This window comes from Astatotilapia calliptera, chromosome 23 (assembly GCF_964374335.1).
Source record: "Astatotilapia calliptera chromosome 23, fAstCal68.1, whole genome shotgun sequence".
Lineage (NCBI taxonomy): Eukaryota > Metazoa > Chordata > Actinopteri > Cichliformes > Cichlidae > Astatotilapia > Astatotilapia calliptera.
Window position 1 is genome coordinate 45,652,187 of NC_137443.1, and position 17,862 is coordinate 45,670,048.

Genomic DNA, 17,862 nt, shown 5'->3' on the forward strand with positions numbered 1-17,862 from the left:
AGCTTTTAGCAGCTCCCCCACGCCCTCAATCACACACCCCCACTCCCCTCCCTCCAGAATTCCCAGGTAACAACCTAATATACATATGAATGACTAGCCAATTTAGCTTCCACTTGGCTGAAGCTAAAGCTTAGCTAAAAGCCTATCAGCCATTTGGCAGCTCTCCGGGTTTTATAGGTAGAAAAGCCAAATGGCTGGTCTCTGGGAGTTTAATTAATATCTATTATTTACTACTACTTACTAGATTAGATTAGATAGATTAGATAGAACTTTATTAATCCCTCGGGTGGGTTCCTCTGGGAAATTCGATTTCCAAAAAATCACAGCACCGACAGAAGTTACAGAGGTACAGAATATTATATATATATATATATACACACACACACACACACATATATATAAATACAGAGACAATATAAATAAAATATACGAAGGGGATAAATAGAATAAATAGGAATAAAAAATAAAAATACAAGTGAATTGCACATTTCAAGTAACGCGTTACTGTAATCTGATTACTTTTTTCAAGTAACGAGTGAAGTAAGGGATTACTATTGCAAAAACGGTAATTAGATTACCGTTACTTTCCCGTAGGAACGCTGCGTTACTGCGTTACTAAAACCGTGATTTTTTGCGAGAATGTCTCATGACAGTGACGTAAGCGAGTGCGCCGTTCGTGACAACAGCTGTGTGCAGATCAACAATGGTTCACATATCGATTGTGGGAGAGAGTATGAGCGTGCAGCGTTTAAAGCGTGGAAGTACTGACCTTACTTTGAGTTTGATTCCATAAAAAGTGACAAAAACATTAGCGTCCATCGTGCGTGGGAAGAAAACTTCTTTTTACAGCGAAAAAAACCCCTAAACTTCCAAGCAAGCACCGAGTGCACTATGACGTAATGGGAAACTCACAAAGAAACTCGCGGATTCTTCAACTGACCGCGGCACACCTGCACCAGGGTGAACCTCCGCCTACCACAGTCCTGCTTTACAGGTGAAAATAGAGCAACAGGACCGCTGAGTCTTTGACTTTATTTATTTTCTGCTGCGTTTTACTTGCATCTATTTGAAAGACTGAGTGTAAACACAAAAAATATTTTATTTTATGTGCTGGAATGTGTAGAAAATAGGTTTAAATGTTAAACTAATTTATTCAAGTCAGAGAATGTTGCATATAATTACATTTTTGCTTGATGCATAAAGTTAAAAGATTTAAACTAATAAAACAAGTTTAAAAAAAGAGACTTTTCCATTTGATTACATTTTGTATGATGGATTATGCAGAAAAAGTAGAATTGGGCTGAAAGATCTATCACTTTATCACCTCTTCAGGTTGTAAATCGTGTTTTTAAAAAGTAACTAAGTAACTAAGTAATTAATTACTTTTGAAAATAAGTAATCAGTAAAGTAACGGGATTACTTTTTTGGGAAAGTAATCAGTAATTAGTTACTGATTACTTTTTTCAAGTAACTTGACCAACACTGGTTGACTATTTACAAAAGTATTGCACAAAAGGTATCGCACAGTGAGGTGAAGAGGCACTACAGCTTAGTTGTTCCCCCCTCCTTTGTCCTCCTGTCTCCCCTCCCTCTCCCCTCCAGAGAGGAGTTAAACAGTCTGATGGCGTGTGGGACAAAGGAGTTTTTAAGTCTGTTAGTTCTTGTCTTTGGGAGAAGCAACCTGTCACTGAACAGACTCTTCTGGTTGTTAATGGCCGTGTGCAGAGGATGCCCAGCATTGTCTATAATGTCCATCAGTTTCTTTAATGTCCTTTTCTCTGCCACTGTCACCAGAGTGTCCAGCTTCATGCCGACCACAGAGCTAGCCCTCCTGATCAGTTTCTCCAGCCTGGATGAGTCCTTCTTTGCTGTGCTGCTCCCCCAGCACACCACAGCATAGAAAAGGACTCCAGCAACCACCGACTGGTAAAACATCCTCAGGAGCTTCCTGCAGATGTTAAAAGACCTCAGCCTCCTGAGGAAGTACAGTCGGCTTTGGGCTTTTTTATACAGGTGCTCTGTGTTGCATGACCAGTCCAGTTTATTGTCCACCCACAGCCCGAGGTACTTGTACTTGTTGACCACCTCCACCTCCTCCCCCTCTATCTGAACCGGCAGTGGACCTGCTCTAGACCTCCCGAAGTCCACAACCAGTTCCTTAGTCTTTGAGGTGTTGAGTTGCAGGTGGTTTGTGTGACTCCATGCGACAAAGTTCCTCACCAGACTTCTGTACTCCTCTTCCTGATCATCCCAGATACACCCCATGATGGCTGTGTCGTCTGCAAACTTCTGAATGTGGCATAATTCAGAGTTGTAGCAGAAGTCAGAGGTGTACAGGGTGAAGAGAAGAGGGGACAGCACAGTTCCCTGTGGTGCTCCTGTGCTGCTGACCACAGTGTCCGACGTGATGTCCTTCAGCCTGACGTACTGTGGTCTGTCGGTGAGGTAGTCGGAGATCCAAGCGACCAGGCAGGGGTCCACCTCCATCCTGTTCAGTTTTTCCTGAAGCATACAGGGCCGGATGGTATTAAAGGCACTGGAAAAGTCAAGAAACAGGATCCTGACCGTGCCTTTTCCCCCATCCAGGTGTGAGTGGGCTCTGTGTAGGAGGTACAGGATGGCATCCTCCACTCCGACACCCGCCTTGTATGCAAACTGTAGTGGGTCCTGGGCATGTTGTACCTGTGGTCGGAGGAGGTTGAGGAAGAGCCGCTCTAGAATCTTCATAAGATGTGACGTCAGTGCCACCGGTCGGAAGTCATTCAGCTCATTGGGCCGGTTCTTTTTGGGGACCGGGACGATGCAGGATGTCTTCCATAGGGCGGGCACTCTCCCCAGTCGCAGACTGAGGTTGAAGACTCGTTGCAGCGGCTCCCCAAGTTCAGCAGCACACGCCTTTAGCATCCTAGGACACACCTTGTCTGGGCCTGCTGCCTTTCTGGGGCGAAGCTTCCTCAGTTGTCTCCTGACCTGATCCACTGTGACACTGGGAGATGTTTGGGAGGAGGGGAGGGGGGGAGATGTCTTGCTGCTGAGAGAGGGATTGGAGGAGGGGGGTGTCATGGTGTCAGGAAGGGGGGGAAGCGAGGGAGGTAGGAGAGTGGGGATTGGACTCTGTAGTGAAGGTGAGGGTGAGGGTGGGGGGGTTGTGGGCTGGTCAAACCTGTTGAAGAAGTTGTTGAGTTCGTTTGCCTTCTCCACAGTCCCCCCCACTGTGCCTTTCTTGGTGTTGTGGCCTGTGATGGTTTTCACACCATTCCAGACCTCCCTCATATTGTTCCTCTCCAACTTCTGCTCCACCTTCCTCCTGTAGGTGTCCTTTGCTTCCCTCAGGCAGCGTTTCACCTCCCGCTGTGCTGCTTTCATCTCCTCCTTCACTTTGCTCCTGAAAGCCTTCTTCTTCATGTTGAGGACAGCTTTGACTTCCTGTGTTACCCACGGTTTGTTATTAGGATAACACCGTACCGTCTTAGCAGGGGCGACCGTGTCCACACAAAAGTTGAAGTAGTCTGTAAGACAGTGTGTCGCCCCCTCTATGTCCTCACCATGTGGGCTCAGGAGCACATCCCAGTCTGTGGTGTCATAACAGTCCCTCAGAGCATCCTCCTTTTCTGGGGTCCATCTCCGGATGGAGCGCGTTGTGACCGGCTGCCTTTGGACGAGGGGTGTGTATTGTGGCTGTAGGTAAACCAGGTTGTGGTCTGACTTCCCTAGTGGGGGGAGGGGGGTGGCTCTGTATGCATCTCTCACATTAGCATATAGTAGGTCAATTGTCCTGTTGCTCCTTGTGGGACAATTCACTAGCCTAGTTACTGCATATTATTGGTTGTTGCTGTGGGTTCCCCACTGTGTTGGTTTTTCCTTGTGTTTTTCAGCAGATGATGAAATAGATTTTCAGTATTTTTTCTCTCTTCCTCTCCATCTATTTCTCTTCTTCTCTATTTTTCCCTCTTCTTCTGTTAACTTTCTCCCCAGCTTATCTTTTTTCTGCTTTCCTGACCCCCGTTCTGATTCTAATGACTCAAAATAAAATAAAATCAGAATCAAATTCTAATAAAATATGACTATCAAGTGGACCAGTATACAGTGGGGCAAAAAAGTATTTAGTCAGCCACCGATTGTGCAAGTTCCCCCACCTAAAATGATGACAGAGGTCAGTAATTTGCACCAGAGGTACACTTCAACTGTGAGAGACAGAATGTGAAAAAAAAAATCCATGAATCCACATGGTAGGATTTGTAAAGAATTTATTCGTAAATCAGGGTGGAAAATAAGTATTTGGTCAATAACAAAAATACAACTCAATACTTTGTAACATAACCTTTGTTGGCACTAACAGAGGTCAAACGTTTACTATAGGTCTTTACCAGGTTTGCACACACAGTAGCTGGTATTTTGGCCCATTCCTCCATGCAGATCTTCTCGAGAGCAGTGATGTTTTGGGGCTGTCGCCGAGCAACACGGACTTTCAACTCCCGCCACAGATTTTCTATGGGGTTGAGGTCTGGAGACTGGCTAGGCCACTCCAGAACTTTCAAATGCTTCTTACGGAGCCACTCCTTTGTTGCCCGGGCGGTGTGTTTTGGATCATTGTCATGTTGGAAGACCCAGCCTCGTTTCATCTTCAAAGTTCTCACTGATGGAAGGAGGTTTTGGCTCAAAATCTGACGATACATGGCCCCATTCATTCTGTCCTTAACACGGATCAGTCGTCCTGTCCCCTTGGCAGAAAAACAGCCCCATAGCATGATGTTTCCACCCCCATGCTTCACAGTAGGTATGGTGTTCTTGGGATGCAACTCAGTATTCTTCTTCCTCCAAACACGACGAGTTGAGTTTATACCAAAAAGTTCTACTTTGGTTTCATCTGACCACATGACATTCTCCCAATCCTCTGCTGTATCATCCATGTGCTCTCTGGCAAACTTCAGACGGGCCTGGACATGCACTGGCTTCAGCAGCGGAACACGTCTGGCACTGCGGGATTTGATTCCCTGCCGTTGTAGTGTGTTACTGATGGTGACCTTTGTTACTTTGGTCCCAGCTCTCTGCAGGTCATTCACCAGGTCCCCCCGTGTGGTTCTGGGATCTTTGCTCACCGTTCTCATGATCATTTTGACCCCACGGGATGAGATCTTGCGTGGAGCCCCAGATCGAGGGAGATTATCAGTGGTCTTGTATGTCTTCCATTTTCTGATGATTGCTCCCACAGTTGATTTTTTCACACCAAGCTGCTTGCCTATTGTAGATTCACTCTTCCCAGTCTGGTGCAGGTCTACAATACTTTTCCTGGTGTCCTTCGAAAGCTCTTTGGTCTTGGCCATGGCGGAGTTTGGAGTCTGACTGTTTGAGGCTGTGGACAGGTGTCTTTTATACAGATGATGAGTTCAAACAGGTGCCATTCATACAGGTAACGAGTGGGGGACAGAAAAGCGTCTTACAGAAGACGTTACAGGTCTGTGAGAGCCAGAGATTTTCCTTGTTTGAGGTGACCAAATACTTATTTTCCACCCTAATTTACGAATAAATTCTTTACAAATCCTTCCATGTGAATTCATGGATTTTTTTTTTCACATTCTGTCTCTCACAGTTGAAGTGTACCTCTGGTGCAAATTACTGACCTCTGTCATCATTTTAAGTGGGGATACTTGCACAATCGGTGGCTGACTAAATACTTTTTTGCCCCACTGTAGCAAAAACCATGATGGTCGCAGAGGCCACAGAGCCAAGTGGCAGGATTTTCAACGTTCAAACCAGATAAAAAACAGAAATTAAATGGTGTTAAAAGCCATGAATTAAGGCAATTCATTCACAACATCATTACAAGTTTTACTGGACGTTAATATTTTTCTCTTTTTTCAGTGCAAAACAAACTAACAGTACACATGATGCTGGCAAGTTAAAATGTCAGTGTCTTTTATAGATAGCATGTCTAGCATCATAGTTTTATAGATTACGTAGTCAGGATAAAAACTCCATCTCTGATTATTATTGTACATGACTGTGACATGCAGTGGCCTCAGCATCATGATGAAGGCGACCGGAGGAGATAGTTTGGTAGACATCGATGTTTTGCTGATGAAGGCTCATGTAGCGGTCCTCTTTGTCCTAAACAACAATTTACACTGTCATTTACATTTAATTAAAGGGCAGCTTAAAAACAGACATAATGCACTGCAGCCTCGGCACAATTAAGTGTAAAACAGAACTATGGAAAACTGACAAACATCTGGCGAGTTTCAGATCCTGTTAAGTTAGTTAGACCTGATCTGTTTTCTCTGTTAGGATAAAAACATCAGAGGTCATGGGGTGAAAAATACCTCAAAAACAAGACTAGCTATGTCTACAACTAATGTGTGGTGTTTTAAAAGAACCTATGAGATACTTTGAACACCACAGTGGCTGCTGTATGCAGTAATGTGCTCAAGTGATTTCAAAGGGTCATTTCATGAGTTTAAGTGCGTCAGTAAAAGTTTTCACCTGCGAGGATTTCTCCTCAGGCTGTAACCACAGGTTATCACAGCCACACTGATGAGTGAAGCAGCAGCAGAAATGATGGGAACTGTAGCCATGAACTTCATGCCAGAAGAATCTCCATCGTCTGTTGAATGTTGCCACACACACAAAATAACTTCATTTTGAAAACATGAAAAGTCACGAAATTTGCATTAGCCTGTTATATGAAGGTGGAAAACATGTTTATCTTTTCATTACATTAGAGTTACAATTGCATCATTCAAACATTTCACTGATGAAATAACACCAAAGTTGTGATTGGAGCAGTTTTATAATGAAATTTTAAACAAATTAGCCAGAAGAAGAGCTTAAAAACATTCCAGATGTTCATCTCCTGACTGAAACCTTTCATTAATCCGCTGCAGGCGGGAATGACGACCTCAAACCATGTATGACAGAAAAGAAAGTGTTAACGCAGTTCCAAACATCCACCTTGAATCTGCGGTGTGGGTATAAATAGAAAATGTTTTTACCTCTCACAGTCACACTGAGATGGAGAACATACAATCCACCACGAAATCCACACTCACAGGTGTAGTTCCCACTGTCTTCAGATGTTAAGTTGAGCAGGTGGAGAAACACAGTCTCATTTTCTTTGATCAGTGTGAACCTGGAGTCACAGCCATGAATAAAGCCTCGGTCGTAACGATAGAGCAGACGACACTGTTCTCCTCGGCTCCTCTCTGTGCTGATCTCACACAGTATCATCACAGTAACATTCAGAGTTGTTTTGCTGCATATTTGAGTGGAATCGGGTTTCTTTCCAATTGTCTTCACAAGAGTCTCTATAAATTGTTCCAGTTAAAATGAAACAAAATCGGGATTATAGTTTCTATATATTTGTTGTTGTGGGAAAATCAATCACATATATTATTTCACTAACCTAACTAAAGCTTTCTTCTTAAACACCTGGCTTTACAGCTTTTCTTTTTTAATTATATATATTTACCTTCACTGCTAAAAACCACAAGCAGAAGCAGGAGAAAGCAGAGTTTCCGTGCAGTCATGCTGGTGAGGAAGTAACTGTGGCTGACAGTGTGAGGTAGACTATAGTGAAAGCAGGAAGACTTGCACCCTCCTTATTTCACCTCTTGTGTCTACACTGAAACTTTTACTATGTCTAAAATAGAAGTGCATAAAAGTGGAAGGACAGTAGAAGGTAAACCACCAACATTGTTTAAGCCAGACTGATCTCTCTGTTTATCTGGATGGACATTGTGTTCAAATTATGATGAGATGTTTGTTCAAAAACAAAACTAGTCTGATACAAAGAGTCATGTTTGCCACAGTTTATTGTGTTTGTATTGTATTAAATCTGAGAGCCTGAGTTGGAGTATTATGACTGAATGGTCTCCATTACTGGGAAACAACTATCCAGTGTGAAAAGATGGACGTTTATTATAATATATGAATATTATTATATTAGTATGTCACCTAAAGTTTTATATACTTTAAAATGTTTCATAGAGCTTTATTATCCACTCCCACAGTTCCTGTGCTTCTTGCTGAGCGTGTCTTGTTGTCGTGTTGATGGTTCACTGAGATGATAGTCTGGTAGGAATCACTCGATGGCTGCTGAAGGTTTGTATAGGGCTGATCTGGCTCATCGTCATCCTTTAGAAAAGTGAAATATTTTAGGTATTAATCAAGTTCAACCCGGTCTACCCACACACTCTATTGATCTTTAAATCTCTCCATCTGTTGCCTGGATTATTTAATGTTTCTGCTCATTTCTGTAAGAGCTTCTTCACAAAATAAAGGACACTGAAGTTGGCACTAATAGTATTATAACACTAATCTGTAATTATCTATATAAGTAACATCCTAAAACATAAATGTACATGTTTTACCAAGTCTGCCAGAGCTCATATTATATTTTTACATGCTGTAGTGCCATTTTTGGGAGCATTTCAAGTTGATATACATCAATACAACCATTATAGCCCAAATTCTAATAATATGTCTGCATTAAGTGCACAGTAATTACATAAATTGCAAAAAAATGCAATAAACTACCAAAAAATTGAAAATCGTTTTTGTTTTTTTAACATATATTTCTAGTTAGAGAAATGTAAGAGGCTTATCTCTCAAAACTATAAATACAAAATAGTTGCACAACATAGTTTCCCACCACAGGAAATTTATTTTGAGTGTCTTCATAGTTTTATTTCTGAAATACACCAATTTTTATATAATGCAGGAAAAACAAAAATAAATATTATAATGCAAAATTAATCATCAAAATAAACTATTTCCAGCAGTGCAATATGAGTTCTAAGCATCCCAGAAACGACACAGAAAGTCATAAAGTCAAACATAACTTTTAAAAACACCAGTATAGGCTCATAAGGCCCTGATGGTAAAAAACTACATTTCTGCAAACTTTTAACTAGCTGCTGTAGATCGTAGCAATAAATTGCTCACCAAACCGTTGGGATTTTCAGGTACAGACACTCCAGATGTTCCTGACCTTAAGCAGCCACGTTGATAAGAAAGGATGTCAGCATTAGTGTAACACTATTCACATTCAAACAGAGAAAAATCAAGTAAGAACATCTACATTTATATTATCTTCTCTCTTAATAATGATAATTATTTTTGGAAGGATAAAAAGTGTTCATTCTAGACATGATGTTTAACATACACCGAATTCTCATTTATTGAAATGTGATGTTTCCTTTTACTTTCTCTACATCTATATCATCTTTGAATTACTACAGCAAAAATAGTCTCACCCATTACTTTTCCTCCAGTAGATAAATCCCACGATAACTCCAGTTATAAAGATGATCACAACACCGGGCAGATAAACGGAAAAAGATTTGTCTGCTGAAGTGTGGGCCTCGTTTGTGTCTAAATCATTGAAAAGATGCATTTGTCAGTAAAATCATTTACTTTCATTTCCTGGAAATCAAAACACAAATCAAACACAGTTTACGTCTACTGAAACTCTGAGTGAAGTAATGAAACCCCAGTTTTATAACCACAGAGCTTTAAATATTGTCACTGTACTCTTTTCTTTTGTCTTCTTCTTCTTCTTTTGCATCTTTTCTGAATATTACTATGAACTGAAATTGGTCCAACTGCTTATATACATTCACTGGCCACTTTATGAGGTATACTTGTTCAGGGTGTAACACAAATATTTCAGTGTTCATTTCATTTGTCAATCACATGTCAGCTTCATCTTCCTGGTTAAATAAAGGTTAATAAAATAATAAAATGTCAGCAAATCAATGCTCAAACAGAGCAACATGGCACATGTTACTGGTCCCAGTGCTTCACAAACTGCTGATCTGCTGGGATTTTCCCACACAATCATCTCTGTTCACAGACAATGGTCTGAAAAATAGAAAATATCCAGTGAGCTGTGATTCTCTGGGTAAAAATGCTGTTTACACATCAAACCTTGAGGCAGAGCGGACCACACTGGATATCACTGCTGTCCTCTAACAACAGCAAGCTGAGGCTACAGTTTGCAAGTCTGGACAACAGAAGACTAAAAAAACGATGCCTTGCCCGATGAGTTGATTTCTAACAGTTCAGACTGCTGGTGGTGTAATGCTCTGTGAAGGATTTTCTTTGCAAACTTTGGACCCTGTAGTAACCACTGAGCATCATTTAAACACCACAGCCTGCCTGAAGGTTGTTGCTGACCACATTCATGTCTTTATGCCCAAAAAATACCCATCGTCTGATGGCTGCTTCCAGCAGGATACCACACCATGTCACGGCGCTCAAATCATGTACGGCCTGCGCAGTCACCAGATCTCAATCCAGCAGAGCACCTTTGGGATGTGGTGGAACGGAAAGTTTGCTTCAAGTAAGAGCAGCTGACGAATCTGCAGCAACTGTGTGATGATGTAATTTCAATATGTCTTGAGAATCTTTGAGGAGTGTTTTTAGCGCCTTGTTGTGCCACAAAAAATGAAGACATGTTTGATGGCTGAAGGTGGTCCAACTCGGTTCAAAGATGTACCTGATAAATGAGTCAGTGAGAGTATTTAAACTGCTGTAAGTGAAAATAAGAAGAAAAGAAATGAACAAATTACAAGAATAAAAAACACATAAGCAGGTCAATACAATGCTAACACAGTGCTGAATAACTGTGTCAGATAAAGAAACCAAAATGCATTTACCTTCCACAGTGACACTGATATGGACAATATATGTCCCTTCAGTGTTTGTACACTCACAGGTGAAGTTCCCACTATCAGCTGGTGTTAAACTGGTCAGCTCCAGAAAGGCAGTCTGATTTTCTTTTGTTATTGAGAACCTGGGGTCACATTCATGAGTAACGTTCTCTCCGTGTCGATACAGCAGATGACACTCTCCTCCTGTGTCCCTCTGTCTTTTGATCTTACAGATAATCAAAACAATAGTAGTCTGACTTTCCTTGTTGCAAATCCGAGTGACATCGTGTTCTCTCCTGACTGTCTTCACAACAGTCTCTGTAAACAGGGACAGCAAAATACGGTAAATACAAGATTCAGCCTGTGTCAGAGAGGACTTTAGTTTCTATATTTTGTGAATGTTAAACCATCTTTTTAATCCCATAATAATGTGTTTAGTTTAAACTAAAAGCAAGGAGGTTATAAATTTAAAAATATTAATAATGCATAATGAAAATAGTTTCCTTGTATTACCTTCAGCATCATGGGACACAGCTAGTGGTAACAGCAAAATCAAGCAAAGTTTTGATACGTCCATGCTTGTTAACATGTCTGTAAGCCACCGACAGTGAAGAGGAAGATGTGCGGAAAGAAAGAAGCTGAAGCTTTCCTGGCTAAGCAGACGTCAGACTGTTGCCCTTCACGGGGCAAGTGTGAAATGATGTAAAAAGGAAGTGTACTGACAGGACTTTCATATTAAAAGGCTGTAAAGTTGAAACACTGTGCGAGCTCCCACACAAAAAGAAAACAAGCTAATTTTTCTTTATCACAGAGGAATTATTACACTGCTAACTGTCATGTTCGCTGAAGCTGAAGGATGGATAATATTGTAAAAGTAACAACAAAACTACCATTTATCATAACATTATAAGCATTTTAAACTAAAATAGCGTGTGTTATGGTTCAAAATATTGGGGATGGAGACAAGAGGAAAAACCACAATAACAACACTGGTCCGGTCGGGTTGAGTCAAACGATGATTTTAATGAACACACGCGTGGGAGATGGGCACTGATGCAGACAGCCTCAAAATCTCAAAATGGTGGAGCATTGCTCAAACTCTTATAGCCTCTGGTGCCTCCACCTTATCATAAAAAGCCTAAACATTCACATGCTTTCTCTCACACAGCGCCTAAGCTACGACCTTGGCTCCCCGTCTATCTGCTCCTGCTGAGATGGGGCAGAAAACTCCAGTATATTCTGTTCTCTTCTAATCAGACAAATAAGACAATTACTTTCTGCGAACAGTATTTCTTATAACTCAGCAGTATAATGCATCATAAAACAATATCATTCATTCACAACAAGTCAGCAGTTTAATGTAATGCAAATCAGTTTAACTAATGCAATAGTTATCAGCTTCTTCTAATTCAGGAGAATAATGCCAACTAAAACTACATAATAATTCACCATCTTTAATTAGGGGTCTAACATGGCATAAAATAATATTATAATCTAATAATTCCCCCTGATGAGCTCATTAGAATAATGAGCTCACCAACACCCCATAATCCAGTGTGGCTGGGTTCATCTCTTCTCACTCCTGAGGTCCTTTGTCCCCCTGAGGGGCGAACCATATGTGGGATGACCTCTGTGTTTGCGCAGTTCAGATGCAAGACAAACTATTATTCCAACAATAGCAGGTACAGATGACACTCCCCAGGTCTCCCACAGCTTTATTTGGTGCTACCTTATACCCTCCAGACGTACTCAGACTAGAACCTCTGTCCAAGGAGCTTTTAGCCTTTTATGTTATTGCTGCAGCTACCAGTGTCGTCCAGTTGGGTGATCCTCTGCTCTTCATTCTTCAACCTCAGGGGTTAGACAACCCTTCAGTCGTGGCACAGATCAGGGGATTATTCTGCCCCGATTTCAAACAACGATCTGTGTATCCTCCAGAAAAAGGAACAGGAAGGTGTCCCCCTTTTTGCCCAAGAGCCTCTCGAACTTCGTTGGTCTGGTGTTCCCGGATTTCCGCCAACCCCTTCATGGTTATTGCTGTGTTTATGGGATCCATCCTTTTGTGGTGACTAGCTGGAGCCCAAACGCCATGACCCTTGGACCCAGTTGGTGTCTTGGCAGTCACTGTGTCTGTCTCTGCTGCGGAGGATCCTCGTATATCTGTGACCTCGTCTGGTGTCTGTTCCTTTCTCTGTAAGAGACAGAAAACCAAAACACCTCTCTTCCTAACCCTAATAATCTAATGTTGTTATCTACTGACCTTCTAGTGATTCAGAATTGGTTTAAAAACATTCAGAATGTTCCAAGGACTTATTCTAATCATATCCTATGTGTGTGTAAGCGTGTTTGCATTTAGCCCTCTGCACTCAAAGTCAATACCTGCAATATATCAGTCCGGACCATCACGCCGAACGAAGCTTATGACCTTCAAAAGACCAAGTGCCAACTCGTTATAAGCACATTTGCAAGGTGTGTCTGAACATTATTGAAACCCCTCTTTTTAACAAAAGACAAAGAAATTAACAAATCTTCTAAACGCTATTCAGTTCATTTCAATGATTGATGCTTACACATGGAAATAATGATCTATGCTTCTTACTGATTCTCTACAAAAGACCGGAAACTTCTCGGGCCGCTATTAGCTTAAGTTTTACCATTCCTAAGGTATTAAAGACACAAATGAAGTTATAAAATGTTCAAATAATCCTTGTTTGATGTTAAAGCTCAACTTCCCCCCCCCCCTTTTTTGACACATTCCAATGTGTCAAATCAACGGAGCTAGAACATTAAAAGAAAAGGTTAGGCAGCTACAAGGTTTCCCAGATCGTTAAGGTGATCTGCGTGTAATGTTCTGACTCAGGTATTTAATATTTTAATAAATGTCGTTTAATTAACTGCCACTATTTAAACTAAACTTAAAGACATAATTGAAGAAAAGATCACAAAAAATAACATGATATCAGTGTTTTGTAAGCGCGTGCGGCCTTCTATGCTCGAAGCCTTTCCCCTCAATAGATCAGTCAGACATTCGCGCTGACTGTAGCTTTTAACCCTTATTAACTTGAGCACAACTCTACAATGAGCAACAAGTTGCAATATGTATAAAAATGATCATGGTTACACCTGCAATGAAAAATTATATCATTATCCTAACACCTGTAAATAGAAGATTCATCAGAGGTTATAACCATCACAGGAACACAGATGTTAGTATAAGGTCAAAAGCTTCAATATATGATCATCGATGCAATACTTGTTGCATGATTCTCATACAATAATAATGCTGATATTAAAATAACAGTAAAACACCCCCTTTTATCCCGTTTCGCTTGACCCATAAACGTTTATAAATGCCTCTTTTAAATGTTATTTCCCCCTGTTCTCCCCTTCCTGACCACAGCAGGGGGATCTTAGTTTTGAATCAGCCATGAATCCAGCTCACCTGATTCATCAGTGAGCTCCACCGTCACTGGCGTCTGACAGGGTGGCGCTGCATATTCTTCCTTTAATGTCACTATTTTCAACCTGTTAATTAGAGTGCTTAAACCTGAAGTCGACTACGTCCACAACAAGTCAATACAGCTGTAAATGTGGCCAATTATCAATCTATTACCAATCAATAACAACAGATAACTTCTATTTTATGCATGCTTTTAATCAACCACTCACCCAGAGGATCTCCAATCCCAGGAAATTCCTTCTCCTCAGTCAATGAGTCTGTCCTCCTTCCATGCCCTGGTAACTGGTCCATCCAGAGCCATATGATCTCAAATATACATAAAACAAGCCAAACCACACCTTGGTCACACCAACTCTCTTCCGCCCCGAAGATGTCCAATGCCATCCTAGTATGGACTGAAAGTGGCTTTAACGCTGACTGTCCTGACAATCCATCTTATAACATTTCCTGGTCAGATCTGCCAATCTCCGCCCCAGGGTTTTAACTATTTTGCAATTTTCATTAGTTTCTATGTTTTTTCTAGTTTTGCCTCCAGATTTTCAATTTTTTTTTACCAGTTGGAATCAGTTTTTACCAATTCTTTGCTAGTTTAGTCTAGTTTTTATTTTCCTGAAAATCCTTAGTTTCAGTTTAGTTTTAGTTGTGTTTTGCAAAAATTAAGTGTAACAAAATCTCAGTTCCATCCTATCAATCATGCTCTTCTGGTTATCCTTGGGTGTTGAGACTAATAACTATTAACTCTTGCCGCACCGAGTGTTCCTAATTTTGGTTGAAGTGAATTGATAACCTTTTTGAAGGCGATTGTTTCACACATTTATTTAGATGTCCCAGTCCTGTTATCTCGGGATACATCACGCTGCCTTATCTGGGGTTAGCTGTTTTCGGGGGATGCGGGTTGAGTGGGGGAGCTCTTCAAGGTAAGCTAGGTTAACCTTCTTGTGTGAGCTTTTCAAGTGCACTTTAAGGTTTGTGGGATTTTTCGTGTCATAAATGTCCCTCATAACCCCCTGATGGCCCAGTAATTCATTTTTGCGCACTGTAGTACACATTTAGTTTTTGCTTGTAGCTCTCATACTCTACTTGCCACTCCTCTAAGTCCTGATGTTTCTTAGCGAGGACAACAGTACCTTTAAAATTATATCACATGTGTGGGGGTGTGGCCTTGCCAATTGTTTTTCCCACCTTTTCAAAATGGCTGACGTGCCCACAAGCACATTTTATGGAAGAAAGAAAGGTAAGCTTGATATTTACATTTAAAATGTTTTGTTAAACTCAGATTTTTATTAATTTTCAAAGAATAAACATCTAGTAAATGATTTGAGGGGTCTTTAAGAATTAGGCTCATTTAGTTTCACGGAGAACATGACAAAATATGGTTCACTCCACTTGCCTGAAATGGTTAACAGTCCAAGGCATTTCAGTTGTAGAATGGGTGCAACAGTAAAACATATGTGAGATGTGGGAAGTGCCAAATGTTCCTTTGTGTCTCCAAATAAAAATAAAAATCACAGTACTTCCTCAGATATCATAAATGAATTGACTTTTGTGAAATAGAAAGCCCAGTGCAATCACTTATTCCTGAACCAATGGCTTACAGCTAGTGAAGTGTCAGTGACTTCTAAGTTGATCCCTGATCTACATTTTTATGATATTGTTATATAAATAAGTTTTAATATCCTGCTTACAAAAATTTCAGTGGAACATGTAATCTTCTTAAATAGCTCTTGAATGTTGTTAGTTTCACATTCGTGATCAATGAACTCCCCTTGTGCACTGTAGTGCACATGTTGTAAAATTTAAATAAAATTAGTTAAAAACAATTTTGTTTTTGTAATGTGTTTATTTTACCGTCCCAGCACTTGATTTATCTTAAAAAGAAAAAAGAAAAAGAAAAAAATGAAAATACTTTTCCCTTTTTTCTTTCCCTGGGTCTCAGGAGGACATTGTGTCTCTCTCCACTACAAGACTCTTGCTATATCTAAAAAACAGTCATATTCAAAGTAATCCTAAATTGGACTCTGGCGCTTTCTCCCGACTTTTCCTGACATGATTCTGCGCGTGGACGGAGCAGCAACACAGACGACTCGACTAACGTACTGCCTTGACTTTACTATTGCAGGGCACGCACACATCAATGCAACTAAACACATTTTGCTATAAATCTAGTTAATTTTAGTTAGTTTTGTGAACATTCAGTACAGTTTTAGTTAGTTTTCCTTTTTGTTTTGATTTTATTACCGTTAACGCAAATTTTTCCACTTCTAGTTTTCGTTATTTCATTTGTTGTCTTTAATAATAATAATCTTCTCTGCACCCTGGAATAAACATAATCAATATGATCAACATTTTGCTGCGTATCAATTCACCTTTTTGATTCAAATGCTCCAGCCTTATGTGGTTTGTGACATGTGTTGATCTAAACCTCCACTCTGTCTCTAAATGTTTGAAGAATTTTTCAAGTTCGGGGTCAAATTTTGAGAATTTGACCATAAGTGAAAGTTATGGTGTTATCACCCCCTTTGGGGATTACCTTTTCCAGTTTTGATGATATTCCTCCCCATTCTCTATTTTTTGCAAGTACCCCTCTTCGGTGGTGAGAAACTGTTGGTGTGATCAAGCGGGTGCTGTAAAAACAAAAGCTCAGGACAGAACAGTCACCAATCATGTACTTCATTCAAAATTAACAAATATCAAGCTTCATATTGATCCTCTGAGTGTAATGGTACATTTTAATTTGCACTTCTCAAAACTGAAAACAATATTCTCTTTATTTTACTCTTGTTCTTGTGCAGCACCACCCCTCAGCACATGCCCCTGTTATTTTATCTTACTTTTAAATTGTTGACTACTTCAAGAAAGCGCCCAAAAGACGGGGACCAGTGTTTATCATTACATATCTCCATTTTGAGTGTGGCTGTCTATCATTCCCCTGTTATTCATAGACCTCGGTGGAGGGTTTTTTTTTTTGTTGTTGTTGTTTTTTTACCTCTATAAAAATTAATTGACTCTTTACAGTGACCCACTATGGTTAATAATAACATGTTCAGTCATGAGTGGAATCAAACCTTTTCTTCACTTTAGCATTTAACATTCCCCACCATATAATATGATACATTAATCGAAACACAGCTACTAAAACACAATTTTCTTAATGCAAACATCAGTAACTCAAAATTAGCAACCAAAGGGTTCAGCCTGCAGTTCACACTCCTGTGAAGCTACAGCTCTTTAGTCTCTGTCATCCTTCTGTTCTTGCAAAAACAAAACATCCACCCTTCTTTTACAGGCTGGGTGAATTGTCTGTGGACATTCAATAATCCTAAAGTCGGCACCGTTTTTGTCTCAATATCAAGTCAGTTAAAACTTTTAGTCGTCAGTCCGTCACAGTCCAGTCACATGCATACATCCACACACATTCATACCAGATATTGCTGATAATGGAGTCTCACGCGCAACCTATTCGAGCCTCCATCACCAGCAAGATGACGTCATCATTTTAAAGGAAACAGTTCCTTGTTTGTTTTGTTTTCTTTTTTGGACTGGATCGACTCGCTGCAATCCTTTTAGGCTCAGGACTTCTCATGTGATCAATGTCCCATATAAGTGAATTTCTCCCAAGCCCATTATAATCATGGAGAAAAATACTTTGCGACTGTTTTCAGTAAGAATATTTTATAGCGCTTTAAAGTTCAATCTCTCAGGCCTGGATTAAAGAGCTGATTTGTTAAATCAGGAACTCACAAGATACCAAAA

The 17,862-nt window shown here is 40.4% G+C and overlaps 1 protein-coding gene across 1 annotated transcript in view; it reads left to right on the forward strand.

Moving 5' to 3' along the window:
• The window catches only part of LOC145423961 (NACHT, LRR and PYD domains-containing protein 12-like), a 943,237-nt gene that overhangs the window by 417,099 nt on the left and 508,276 nt on the right, over positions 1-17,862 (forward strand). The gene's annotated exons all lie outside the window — the stretch shown is intronic.